Source organism: Pan troglodytes, chromosome 10 (genome assembly GCF_028858775.2).
Source record: "Pan troglodytes isolate AG18354 chromosome 10, NHGRI_mPanTro3-v2.0_pri, whole genome shotgun sequence".
NCBI lineage: Eukaryota > Metazoa > Chordata > Mammalia > Primates > Hominidae > Pan > Pan troglodytes.
The window spans coordinates 54071265-54083631 of NC_072408.2; the positions used below are offsets into that span (position 1 = coordinate 54071265).

General features: G+C 41.7%; 1 long non-coding RNA gene across 1 annotated transcript; it reads right to left on the reverse strand.

Annotated features, from left to right (window-relative positions):
* Nucleotides 1–9802: 9802 nt before the first annotated feature.
* Nucleotides 9803–11199, reverse strand: LOC107967765 (uncharacterized). The gene is made up of 2 exons (XR_001708480.4): nucleotides 11083–11199; nucleotides 9803–10058 (listed from the first exon to the last, which is right to left on the reverse strand). It is a non-coding gene; the product is annotated as an uncharacterized LOC107967765 (long non-coding RNA).
* Between the last annotated feature and the right edge of the window lie 1168 nt (nucleotides 11200–12367).

Consider the following 12367-nt stretch of genomic DNA (forward strand, 5'->3'; position numbering starts at 1 on the left):
ATATAAACCAAAGCAACTTCGGCATTATACTGACATCATCTTTCTGTTGATCAATTGTGTGTGAGTGATTGGTGTTATAGAAACAGGTGTTCTAGCAGAACAGTGTGTACTTTAAATTGGAAGTTGAATTTATCTGGAAAGTTTAATTTTTCTCACATGATCATGATAATAACGATTTTTAAAAAAGCATATCTGGGTCAAAGTCCGTGAATTTCTATCCAGCCACACACATATTCAAAAGGACAGGTACTAAGCAGAAGGCAGTGTGAGAAAGCAGCCGGGAGGATGAAGGACCTGGAGCGCCTTAGCTGAGGAACAGGTGTCTGACGTGTTTAGCCTCAGGAGAAACGAACAAGCAGAGATGCGACAGCTGTCTCCAAATATTTGAAGGGTTATTGTTTTGAAGGATGACTTGTCTTATATGATATTGCCATAGAGCAGTGACTTTGTTTTAAGTTGAGAAATCCTTTTTTTCCCCCAAGCACAATCATGGATGGAACCACACCAGAGCCCCTCCCCCAAATCCCCACTTTGTCCCTGAGGCACCTCTGATTGAATCCCAGGAATCCATAAAACATAGTTCAATAAGTCCCTGCTATAGTGACAAGTGAGTCGCTTGCTATAGAGGACGGAGCAAGGACCAGCAGATAGAAATTTACTCAAGACAGATTGTAACGCTATGGAGAGAATACATTTATAACTGAGTCATTATTCCATTCTGTTCCGTTCCTTTCCGTTCCATTCCATTCCATTCTATTCTATTCTACTCTATACCTTCTCTCCTGGCATTTAAACCCACCTTTCTAAAAGGAAAATCTTGATTGCCTACCCTGTGTGAGGCACCCTGAGATGTATTTTTCTCACCTCTAACTCTTGCTCCAGCTTCTTCAAAATTCTTTCGGTTTTATCCTGGGCATCCCCACAGTGTCTCACATTTTGCCAGATGGCTTGGGGGTTTTATTCATCTTCCTCTGTCACTGTCTTCCTCCCTCAGGTTTACCAAGTCTGCCAGGCTTAGCCTTGTGCCTGACTTTTTTTTTGGATGCCACTTTTGGGTCCAACTGGCACCACTTTCTGCCCAGTGGTCACTCTTGCCTCTTCTGCAAGAACCATGGTGCAATACTGCCGCTTCTGCAGAGAGTAATTTCTCTTTGCAGGTGAGCATTTTTGGGACTTTTAGAATCAACATCCTCTTGCTGGGCACCACCATCTCCCGCCAGATTCTTCCAGGTGTCAAAGCAGTTCTGTCATGAATAGGAGAAGAATGTTTGTTTTGTGTGATACCTGAGCCCCGAAGTTATAAAGAATGTTTAGTCATACAGAAATGTTAGCTTTCACCTTACCTCTCTTTCTCCAGAGAATGTAGATATGAAACCAAAGTCACAGACATACCCAAGAGACCCACTTTAGAATGTGATCAGGACCATCCCTCCTTTCTGATGACCAAGGGTTGTGTACTGGATCAAAACTATCATTCCTATCATTCTTGGCTCTAAGAAGTCTTCTCAATTTTTTGTGCAAATACACATCAGAAAGGCTAGGTCCATTGGTTTGCCAGATATTCCCAGGTATCTGAATAACTCTTGTAAAAGCTCTAACACATAACTATAAAAGGCATACAGTTGCATTGTAGAAAATTTGGAAAATTCAAAAATGCACTCATTATCCCATTACATGATAATATAGAGTGTGTGGAGAGAGGGAAACTAAATGTGAGATCATGTGACATGAATAGATTTTTTTTTTGTACACACATAATTTTGCATTTTCCTTTTGTGATTCTCTTTATAACATTGACAGGATAGTTGTGTAGTTTTGCATGTGTTCTGGATTTGAGGTGATAGAATGATGGCTACACATTTTGACGCTATGACAGTGCTCAGATATTGGTGCCAGAGTGTAGTTTGTGTGGGAATATGCAGAGAGCATAAACATGGCAATCAGTGGGAGATACAATTCCATTAAAAATTTTTAATTACACATGGGTTACATTGTTCGCATAAGTCAAAGAATCTTATAACTTCAAAAGCTGCATCTGATATGAATTTAAAATTATTCAAGGTACTTAGGCTGTATTTTATTTACAAAAATATTTTTACTAAATAATGATTGGATGGGTGCACACTCCTCCTGGCACTGAGAATACAGGCCAGGTCATCAAGAGCATCTCCTCCCACCTCCAACCTCAATGTGGCCCTAGCAAGCAGGGGCAGTTCTTTCACTCACACTTCTGACACCTACTCATGTTATTCACTGTATTCATCCCATGACAAGAAAAGATTCTGCTGCATATAATCTGGTGCCTGCTAAGGAGAGTGGGCCCTGGTAACCGCATGGGTGAATTTGATGGGGGTGATGAGATGGGTTCGAGAAAGCTGAGAGAACAAAATTGCTGTTCATTAAGAAGGTGGGGAGACTGAGAGGAAAAGAGCCCAGATAAGAGCTCTAGAAGGAAATTGGAGTGCAGAGCCAAATTTGCAAGAAAGCGTGCAACCTAGAGGTGAGATGATTGACTGGGAAACAGTTGTTATTGGGGCTTTTGGATTGAGGCTGAGGAGTTGACACTCTCCACACTCCTTTCCTTTCCACAGGTCAGAGGAGCAATGTGTGCCCAACACTGATCACCGAATGGAGCAAGAGAGGAGACAGGAGAGGGAAAGGCGCTGTGGCTTACAGGAGCTGCCAGGCTCTCATTCAGCTGTCTTCCCCACTTCCGCTTTCTCATCTGTCTTCCTCTCCACGTCATATGCTCTGCAATCTGAGCTCCATCACAATCAGAGGACTAAACCTGCCACCTTACCTCAAACATATTTTTCTTTAACCCTGTTGTTCTCTCTGCCTGGAGCATCTCCTCCCTTCATGCATTGTGTGTGCAGATGCCACTGCTTCTGGAATTGTTTCTGAGTCTGCCTCAACCCCTGACTGAGGTCAGTGCTCCTCTTCCACCGTGGCACTCTCTGGCTACTGCTGGTTGGATGGCCTGCTTCCTCCCCTAGGCCTTAAAGGAAATCTTTGCTGGCTGGGACAAACCATGCCTATTCACCTTTTTATCTCAAAGCCTAGTGGAGTGCCCAATAAGAATTCAAGAAATATTTAATAGGTGGAAGAGTGAATGGATGAATGAACGGAGCGACAATGCATGAATAGTGGTGTTAATCAGTTTTCCCTCCAAACCTGCTCTTCTCTGTATCAAACAAGGTCCAGTTAGGGGGAAAAAATACCATAAACAAGAAACCTGACAAACTGGATATTTAAAGCAAAGGGGAATAGATGTCATTAATTGCACACCATTGGAAGAAGTGCTGAGGTGACTGACATGCATAACCACAGGAATCAGTTACTAATCTAGGACTACGAAAGAGAAAGGAAGAGCTGGGTTAGCAGAATCTGGGGACCCCTCAGTGTTGGCGATCAGAATCCCAAGAAGGGTCAAGGTCAGGTGAGTGCTGGACCTCCAGAGGAGTGTGGCCTAATGGGTGCTTATGCCTCTGAGGAGAGGGCATGATCTGGTGAATGCAGACCATGGAAGGGCCTGGCTCCATGGGTGGGGAAGGATGGCATGGCTAGCACTGAACTCCCAAAAGTGCTGGGCCTCATGCATGCAGGTGCCTCTGCAGGGGCATGGAAAAGCTGGCACTGGGAGTACTGAAGAACCCGGAGGCTGAGACAGCCATCTGTGGCTGCTGGAGCATTGCCAGAAGGGATTAGAAACAGAAGGGATGTCCCTTCTCTCCTCTTCCCACCTTCCAATCCCTCTGGTGCCTCTCATTAGCAGAACCTAATAGAGGGCCAGCTGGCAAGCTAGTCTAGGCTCACCACTGCAAAGTATAGCAGGACTTGGAGCTCAGAGAAAGTAGGCAAATAACTAGTCTTGTCTATCCTCTTGGTTAGTCAGCATCAGTCCCCATCCTTCTAACCAATTATAAGAGCTCCGTGCTCTGCCTAATAAGATGCAATTATCCCTCATACAAATGAAGACTGTATTGCCTTATAACCAAAAGAGATTTCCTGTAACAATCATATGCATATCTACATATCTATCTGAATACTCTGTAAACTAAAGATGAAGTTATAAACTTAATCATGAACAGTAGAACTTAAGTAAAATAATAGGGGAAAAAAGGAGGGGGAAGAAACGAATTAACATTAGATATATATAGATAGATAGATAGATAGATAGATAGATAGATACACACACACAAATTAAGCAAAGGTAGACATTCATAAGAGTCACATTTCTATAATTATTCATGAGGTCATCACTAATATCAACTCCTCTTCCACTGTCTATTTGTCTATTTGATGTTACATTCATTGTAAGCTAGCAATTCAGCTTGTAGAGTCTCTCTCTCTTGTTTTTTAAGATACAGGCTTTTGCTCTGTTGCCCAGGTGCACACACCATATCCAGCTGATAGATTTTTTAAAATTCCATTTTTTCAGAGATGGGGGTCTCCCTGTATTTCCCAGGCTGATCTCAAACTCCAGGGCTCAAGCTCTCCTCTACCTCAGCTTCCCAAAGTGCTGGGATTACAGGTGTGAGCCACTGCACCCGGCCAAGACTTCTTACCTGAAAGCCTTCATTGTTTAAGGGGCCTGAATTCCCAGAGGTCTTGCATTTATCGAGTTGATATGGTTTTCCAAAATGTTGCACCGAGGAGTATAAGAGACACCCTTAGAAGACCACAGGCTCTGGGACTAGTTTTCTCTGTCTTCTTGAGTAGTAGAACCCAATTTTCCCAGCCAGTATAAAAGTCCTTTTTAGCCTTTTGGTTTAGTAGCATTAGAAGCTTCAAATGGTCATCTACGCCTACGTGGAATACTTTCTCTTTGTAAACGAAGATTCCTAAATCAACAGAGCTCAAAGGTGTAGAGACAGGTAACAAACATTATCTCAGTGGATTGCTAGTGTAGCTGTAGGAGAATCCATTCCCAAGTTCTACCCCTTGATTCTGGCTGTGGGATAAATTGCACCACACATTGATCACTGGTTCAAAGCATGTATTTCACTCTGTTGGATAGAACCCCAACCTTTCAGGGTTTTCTCTTCCAGCTGGCCTCTAATTGGCCATTCTACCATTTGATCAGAGCAGCTGCTTCTGGGAGATGTGGCCCATGGTAAGACCATGTACATGGGCCCATTACTGTACTTCTTTTGCCATGGAATAAATTCCTTGTTTAGAAGCAAATATTGTCTGGGTATGCCATGATGATGAATAAGATGTAATATAAGTCCAAGGATAATGAGATGGCAAAAACATAACAGGAAAGAGAAATCTGTACTGTAATACATATACTTTCTAATGAGCACACGTGGCTGGCTGCCCTTTATGATGAAGAGTTTCAATATGAGTAATCAGCTACCAGGTGGTTCTCTGGTTTCCTGGAAAAATGATAGTATATTAATGGCTCCCTTTTGGTTTCTGCTCTTGGCAGGTTAGACACTTAGTAGTAGCAATTGTCAGTTCAGCCTTGGAAAGTGTGATTCCCTGCTGCCAAGCTCCTCCACACTCTCTGTCTGCCACTCTGGATGGCTGGGGAAAATGACTTCCTGCCACAGAACATGTCACCTGGGATATCTGAATATTGAGAGCCTCTTCTTGTAGCAGATATTCCCTGATGACCCCATGACACCCTCATTTCATGAAATCATAAATAAAGCAGTGATTGGAGCAGCAGCATACTATAAAAACTCAGCAGTGGCTGCCTCTCTAAGCTGGGGTGATAGTGGGAGATGTTGCCGTTGTGATGAGGATGAAGGGATCCTACGGGGGCAGAGCACAAGCACTAGCATTTAATTGCCAGTAAAAAGGTATCATCAAAGTAGAAGTAGTTAATAGCAACAGGGATATATTGATAGTCAGGATACTTAGATCTACAAGGTCTTTGGTGGTGGCTAATCAATCACCTATCCATAGAAATGAAAGAGATTGGCAGCCTACCAGAGTATTACTTGATCTTTATAACTGGAAAAATTCCTAGTGTAGTGGATAGAAATCTGACTTGAGTTGTCACAATAGGGAGTCATAACCTATCAACTGGTTCTATGCTCTAAGCCCATCCAAAGATACTGAACTTTTTTTTTCCATTCTGTTCTTTGTTGCATCCTCAGTCAATAGTAAGGGCTCATAAGTATATTTTGAATGAATGGATACATGAACGAATGAATGGATATAAAAGGATAGACGTAAGAAAAAAATGAGAATGAAAAACTAAGAGGATTTTTTGATTCAATTTGAAGAATGGATTGAAGCCTCAACCTGAAGCTTTGCGTGCTGAGGAAGATGGTGACAGCATTAACAGAAATGGGAAATTCAGCAAAAGGAACTTATTAGAGATGGCAGAGAGTAAAAATATGAGAAATTCAACTTTTAAAGATGAGTCTGAGAATCGATGTAGTCTTTAGTAAAGACTTCAGAGGTCAGACACAGTGTCAGCTTTTAACTTATTATCTGGTCAAAGCCACCCAGTTGGGTGAGGATCGTGGCCCCATCATGACATGTGCTAAAGACTGTCCATACGACAGGCTCACCCCACCCCAGATTCCCACCCTGCTCCATGCTCATTACCTTCTGAACCTGCGCAGGTGTCTGAGTGGAGCAGTCAGACAGAAATGTTCACACAGAGAACTCTTTATTACCTCTGACAGACGCGTTTTAGCCCCATCGCTTCCAAACAGAGCTCCTGGAAGGCTGCCCAGCATTGTTGCCAGGTATTGCCATGGAAACCATAGACCATCCCATGAGAGTTGGAGGCACGTAAGCAAAAGCAGTGTGAGAACAGATTTTTTTGAGGCTCTGGTCCCTCTGATTTCATACCTGACGGGACTGTATGTGTGTTCCCCTGGAGGGACACAGGAGTAAAGCAAATCGGAAGAATTGGGTTATTAGTGGTTTTCAGGAACAGACTAACTAACCAAGGAAAATGCCTTTCAGAGAAGCAGGGTCACAAGTTACTCTCCAAAGCATAATAATGTTTTTGTTATTTTCCTCTAAATATAGAACTATCATGGCTGACACTTCTTTTGGAAAAGAATGAAGCAATACATATCCCTTGTGTTTTTGACATTGTAAAGATAACTTTAGTAGAAATGGCTTTTCTATTCCAGCCATTAACCACACCAAAATTACCTTGGCTCCCTTAGACTGAGGGTGGAGAGGGGCACTGATAATGGGCATTATCTAGCACAAGGATTTTTTGTTTCTCAGCTTGAAGCCAATGGAGGTATTAGTATTGCTTTGTCCTCTTGAGCTGGGCAGTGTATTCATATGTTAGCATTCATGGAGCTGTACACCAAGGATGTGCATATGGCTGTATGTAAGTTGTAGCTTGATGAAATACTGTCAGCACAAAAAAAAATGGAAAACAAAGTATTGTTAATCATTCAAAGCAAAAATTTTAGTTGCTGATTTTTTAAAAGGTGAGTTTATGTGGCCACCTAGAACCATGCAACTTTAATTTTGAAAGGTCAGTTGCAGTATTAGAAAGATTTTCTCAGAATTACTAAGGACATTCATTGTGCTAAGGGCTGCACAAATATTTATTGAGCAGTTACTCTGGGCTGGGGTTTAAATGTCTTTGCTTTTGATCTATCCATTCCTCTTGCCTTTTTTGTGCCCAGCCAGGTATGCCTCTCCCACCTCAGAAAAGTATATCTGAATGTGGCCTGTACACACAACTCCTCATCCAGCCCATGTTCCTCCCCCAACAACTGGAGGGAAACTCATGATTCAACAGTAAAATTCCAGATGAAATTCTGAGGCTGGTCAGTCATGTCAGTCAATCTCTTGCTCATTTATCAGGTTCCCTCCTTCTCTGGCAACTATCCCTGTGATTAGCATGACAATTGAAGGTAGAAACTCCTGTTCATTTCTTCCCTTTCCTTGGCCCCAATCTAAATCTCATTTTGCTTCCATCTGCACCTCTGCTATCTGGTCAAGAGATAGCACTCAATATGTAGTAAGGGGTCATTAATTTTTGTTTATTATCTTCACTTGCTTTCATTGTTCTTCCTCTTCCCTCTACATCCTTGTCTTAACTGAAAGTTGGTTGCATATGTTTCTCAATATCATAAAATTGAAGATTAGTTTCATTCTTTCAAAAAATGTTGAGAAACTGTAATATATTAGCCACTATGCTAATAAAGATATAACTCTAATAGCTCCTGCTCCCAGGTAGCTTATGTTCTAATGAGTGAAATTCAGATAAAAAAGCAAATACGATAACTTAAAGTCATAATAAAAGTATGTAAGGAAACAAACAAGAAGCTAAGACCAACAGATTTTGGGGTGATTGCAGAAGTCCTTTTAGAAATACAATTTCAGCTGAGACATAAGGCATGAGAAAGAGTTTGTCCACTTAAAGAGGGAGGAAAGAGCATTCCAAAAACAATAACATAGATAAGAGTCCTGAGGTGCGAGGTAGTGTGGGTCTTTTCTAGAAATTGCATGACCATGACCACTATTGTGGCTGGAGCTTGGCGAGTGTGGAGAAAGTGCTTTTGAGATGTAAGTCAGAGAGAAGAGGAGAGACAGAATCGTGCATTTGGAATAGGAATCTATGGAAGATTTCAGGGACAGACTTATATGATCCAATTTCTATTATAATAAGTTCATCCTGGCAGGCAAGTGGAGAATGAGACAGGTAAGAAAGGAAGCAAAGGATACAAGTGAGGAAAATGCTGTTATTGCCTTGGACGGAGATGACAGGCTGTAGTAAGGGAGTTGCAGTAGAGGTGAGCAGAGAACACAGACTTTAGATACATTCATATTATAAATTGAAGAGACTGGATGGCAGGAGTGAAGCAAATGAAAAACAGAATGTTCCCTATGTTTCCAACTTGAATTGAGTGGGAAATAATACCAGTTACTGAGGAGAGGAAGACACAGGAAGGGGAAGGGCAGTTTGGGGGGCTTTTTCAGAAGTCCGTGAGACATCCAAGGCAAGGTATCAACTAGGTAATAAAAAGTAAATTCTAAAGCTCAAAGAAATGATCTAAGCTGGAGATATAAATGTGAGACTCATCAGCATACAGATGGTTTATGCATTGATGGGAAATGTTCAATTCATGTAACATTTCAGCCTAAAGAGAAGTTTCCATTGGCTTCACAACATGAAGATCTTTGATGACCTTGACAAAGTGGGTTTCAGTGGGACTGGGATAGAGGTTGGTACATGATGGCTTGGAGGGTGCATGGGAGATGAAGTAGGGAGAGCCTCAGTAGACAGTTTTTCTCCCCAAAATTTGGCTATGAAGTGGAGAAATGGGCCATTGGATGGCAATGGATATGGGAATGTGCATGTGTGTGTATGTGTGTGTGTGTTACATACCCTTTTTAAAAATGAGTGATACATATACCAGTACAGATTAGGGAAAGTTAATGACGGGGGAAATGGAAGAAGCCAAGTTTCTGAGAAGAAAAAAAGGGATGTGTGCAGCTGTGTTTTAATGGAAGCGGGGATATTCCCCCCATTGCAATAGGAGAAAGAGGATGAGTACATGTGTTTTTAAGTTGGTAGTTTCGGGGTTGGCAGATGTATGTGTTCAGATGTGATGTCTTCTTTTTCCTTAGAGTATAACCAAGGTCATGAGCAGTGAGTGACTGTCAAGTTGGGCTATGATAGATTTGAAGAGAGTGAGCGAGACATAAAATGTTTGCGTAGTGGAGGGCAATATGAGTCTACTAAAGAAATGTGGTTGGTTTTTGTTTGCCTGGTTTTTTGTTTGTTTTTGGCAGTACTGACCAGTTAACTACCTTTGTGGTCTTCTCCATCAACATTTGGCTTCTTGGGTACAGGCACAGAAAGGTGGAATGTAGGATTTATTCAGAAGTAGGTTGTGGCAGATGACTACAGAGGTATCAGAGGACATGGTGAGATGTTTGGAAGAATCCTAGAGGTAGAGCTCCTGGAGTCTTGGTTTTCCCAGGCCTGAAGTTGGCAGCAGAGTCCCAGCCTTGGCAGCAGAGATTTTCTAGGGTCAGGAGGAAGGACTTGCATTTTCCTGGCTACTCTTATGTTTTCAGACCTTTGTTCTGCAGCTTTCCTGGCAGTTCTGAAACTGTTTAAATTAGAATTCCTTTACTGATATAGAACTTCATCTATATGCCTCCTTAGCCTTCCCATCCATTCTCTGAGGACTGCAGCAGTTTTCCTGCAGTCTGCTGCTTCTCTCTAGCCCATGTCATTACCCTGGTTGACTTCAATGTCCATTCTGATTACCTATTTAACAACTGAATCTCTCAGTTCCTTAAAATTATTTCATCTAAGAACTTTCTGTTGTTTTTTACATTAATGAATTAATTTAATCGCAAGTAGCTATACCTGGAGCCTTGTCACATATAAAATGACTCAGTCTTTGAAATCCTGAATTTTGAAATCCTTTTTCTGCCTTCTTTTTCTTTTTGTAACCCATTCTTTAGCCTCACTGGACATCTGTTCTTGTGAGTCCTTGCTATTCCTTTAGATTCTTCCTTTCCTCCCATCCGGATTTTCTCACCAATGTTCTTAGTCCCAATAACCCGGTGATTTCCAGTGGCACCTGCCTTTCTCATCCTGCACTCAGGAAAAACCTCCCATTTGTTGGCTGGTTTGTTACCCTTTCTTGCTCAGGGCTACAGAATGTGTTAGAGGAAAATCATGTAACAGTGGTAATTGCTTGAATTCCAGACATGGTTTCTACACTCAGCTGGCTCCATGATGCTGCCCTCCTCTCCATTCTCTCTGTCCCTCCCCTTGTTCCTCTTTTGTTATCTCTTGGCTAGACCATTACGACAGTCTCTTCACTATTCTCCTTTAGAGTCTCTATTTCTGATATTATGTTATTTTCTTTTTCTAGGGATTATTTTCCAAATTGCAGATTAGATCACTCATTCCCTGCTTAAAAATCCCTGAGAGCAGACTAAGATTTAGAACATTAGGTAGAAGCTCTTTAGGGTTTCATTCAGGAATCAGTGTCCTTCATGATTTGCATCTAACCTACTTGTCTAGTCTGATTTCTCCACATTTCTAACCCCTCTTCCCATTCCCCACTCGCATACACTACACCAGACCATTCTGTTTCCTCTACCATACTCTGTATTCACCCTCACACTGTTCCTCCTGCCTGGAGTGAAAGCTTCTTTCTTCTCCTCATCTGTGGAACTCTTGTTCTAAGCTCTCAATCAAATGCCGTCTCACCTGGGGAGTCATCTGTACTTCCCAGTGTGAGACAAAGTAGCATAGGTAAGAAGTCATATTTGCTCATTTCTGCTTGCCAGTGTGATTTCACAAAGGCTCTGACTCTGTGACCACATGCAGTTCTCTGGAGAGATGCTTTGCAAACCAAACAGGATAGAGCACACGGTGCCCCACATCTCTTGCCTGAGTTACTATATTTCTTAAAAGATAAATGACCCTAGTTCTTGCCTTTTCCTACGCGTAAGATAATGTCTGACAAGGTTAGTGATTATGCCTCTATAATCTATAACCGGATATACTCTTACACCCAAATGTATATATCTACAACCAGATATACTCTTACACCCTTGATGTGATTCCTCTTTACTGTAACTTCTGAACAAGTTTGATATGATTTTACACACACTAAACCTTCATTATCTATATAGCCCACTGCTAAAATACTGGGCTGGCGCAGTCTGATAGAACCTCTGATACAACCTCTCTAAAGGGCTGCTTCTGGGCTATAGGCCTCAGTCTATAGTCCTTAGTAAGACTTTTAAATAAAATTAGCTTTAAATCTTTAAAAGCTTGATTTTTTTTTATCGGTGCATGGTGGCTCATACCTGTAATTTCAGCACTTTGGGAGGCTGAGGTGGCAGAATCACTTGAGGCCAGGAGTTGGAGACCAGCCTGGACAATATGTAAGACCCTGTCTCTACAAACAAACAAAGGAAAAACAGTCTGATTTTTTTTCTCTTTAGTTGACACCAGGTAAAAGAGTCATTCCTTCCTTTGTGTGCCCATGCATTTCACTTGCCACTAGAATTGTGCTTATTGCATTTGTTAGGTTTGTTTATGTATGTACCTGTTTTGTTTGCTCTGCTGCTCAACGCTTAAAAACTTCTTTTTTGTCATCTCTCTAGTCCTCAGAGTTTATCAATGTGGTTGGTATATGGTAGTTACTTGATACATACTTTTTGACTGAGTGATGAATGTATATATAATACTTTGGGGGCCAATACAGAAGGTAGCAGAACTTAAGGACATAGTTCCTGATTTCAAAACACTAACATAGCAGAGACTCTAGATCTACCCCTAAAACACACAAGACTGTAAGACAGACTAGGATGCAGTTAAAGTAATGGTGCAGACAGTGGGTCCACGAGGAACTCAGAGGGAGAGAAATTGTCATTGTCTGCTTGGGCTGCC